The sequence below is a fragment of the Suncus etruscus genome, chromosome 6, assembly GCF_024139225.1.
Source record: "Suncus etruscus isolate mSunEtr1 chromosome 6, mSunEtr1.pri.cur, whole genome shotgun sequence".
Lineage (NCBI taxonomy): Eukaryota > Metazoa > Chordata > Mammalia > Eulipotyphla > Soricidae > Suncus > Suncus etruscus.
In genome coordinates this window covers 50562538-50564401 of record NC_064853.1, presented here as the reverse complement: position 1 = coordinate 50564401, position 1864 = coordinate 50562538, and the positions used below count along the sequence as shown (strand labels likewise).

The 1864-nt window shown below is 45.4% G+C and overlaps 1 non-coding gene across 1 annotated transcript; it reads right to left on the bottom strand.

The window, feature by feature from the left end:
- Nucleotides 1-765: 765 nt before the first annotated feature.
- On the bottom strand, nt 766-928 carry LOC126012728 (U1 spliceosomal RNA). Its single transcript, XR_007497139.1, has one exon. It is a non-coding gene; the product is annotated as a U1 spliceosomal RNA (small nuclear RNA).
- Nucleotides 929-1864: the final 936 nt, after the last annotated feature.

The window sequence follows — 1864 nt, the reverse complement described above, 5'->3', positions numbered from 1 at the left end:
ACTCCTGGCTGGCACGGGGGACCATATGGGATGCTGGGATTCAAACCACTGTTCAGTCCTGGGTCGGCTGCTTGCAAGGCAAACACCCTACTGCTGTGCTATCTCTCTGGCCCCCAAAAGTGGTTTTTCGTTTGTTTGTTTGGTTGGTTGGTTTTTGGCCACATCCAGTGATGCTCAGGGATTACTCCTGGCTATGCGCTCAGAAATCGCTCCTGGTTTGGGGGACCATATGGGATGCTGGGGGATAGAATTGTGGTCTGTCCTGGGTCAGCTGCGTGCAAGGCAAACACCCTATAGCTGAACTACCACTCCGGCCCCCTAAAAGTGGTTTGTTTGTTTGTTTTTGGTTTTGGGGTCACACCTGGCATCACTCAGGAGCCACTCCTGGCTCTATGCTCAGAAATTGCACCTGGGGGCCAGTGAGGTGGCGCTAGAGTTAAGGTGTCTGCCTTGTAAGCGCTAGCCAAGGAATGACTACGGTTTGATCCCCCGGTGTCCCATTTGGTAGGTCTCCCCAAGCCAGGGGCGATTTCTGAGCGCTTAGCCAGGAGTAACCCCTGAGTATCAAACAGGTGTGGCCCAAAAAACCAAAAAAAAAAAAAAAAAAAAAAAAGAAATCACACCTGGCAGGTTTGGGGGACCATATGAGATGCCGGGACTTGAACCACCGTCCTGCATGCAAGGCAAACACTCTACCTCTATGCTATCTCTCTGGCCCACCCAAAAGTGTGTTTTTAATAAATTTGTGTTGGTTATTGTTTTTTTCAGGGGAGAGCACAAATGCAGTCCTCTACTACCACAAATTATGCACTCAAGTTTCCCATATTTCGGGAAATCGCAGGGGCAGCACATCTGGAGTGCGATGGATAAGCTTCACCCTGGGGAAACTACCTTCGTGATCATGGTATCTTCCCTGCCAGGTAAGAAATATTTTTTATTTCTTTTCTTTTTTTTTCTTTTTTTGACCACACCCCGGCAGCACTCAGGGGTTACTCCTGGCTCTACATTCAGAAATCGCTCCTGGCAGGCTCAGGGGACCATATGGGATGCCGGGATTCAAACCATTGACCTTCTGCATGCAAGGCAAGCACCTTACCTCCATGCTTTCTCTCTGGCCCTTGGAGTAATTCTTGAGTGCAGAGTCTGGTATGGCTCAAAAACCAAGAAAAAATTGTTCAGTTCAATGTGTTTATATTTTTATATATAATACATTTCTATATGTATTATATATAACATATATAATATATATTATATATATTATATATAACATATATATAATACTCAAATGTCTAAGTACACAATTGTAGGGCTGCTATAGATGGTTAAAGAAACCAATCCAGGTAGAAGTAAACAGGGAAAGATGTTTAGGATCGTTGTTCTATGAAGAACAATAGGGGAACAAAAGTGAACCAAGGAGAGGAAGAGAAATGGGAGCCAAAGAAAGAGTCAAGAGGACCAGGCAGAGCCTATAAAACCACTCCCCTAAGTTTAGCCTAAAATCTGTTTTAGAAGCAAGTGCTTCTTTCTCTGCCTCTTGGTTGTTTGAAGTTACCAGGCATAAGTTCCCACACAGAACAGCCTCGACCTCTTCCAGTCACACTTGGTCATGAGTCAGAACCTGAATATTTGACAACAGCAAAGATCAGGTTCTGGGGAGGAAGACAGTGTCTGACTGAGTGTCCACTACTTCAAGAAATGGGCATAAGGTGGCAGCACTGGCAGTGTCTGCAGGTGTTATGGAGAGAAACTTGGCAAAGGGCCAGCTGTACTTGAGCCGCTAAGTTCCAGGGAAAAGATGGAAATAGAGAGCTCAGTTAAAGACCTCCTTATTAGGGTAGTCAGTAATAGGAAGAGAGAGAGGCAG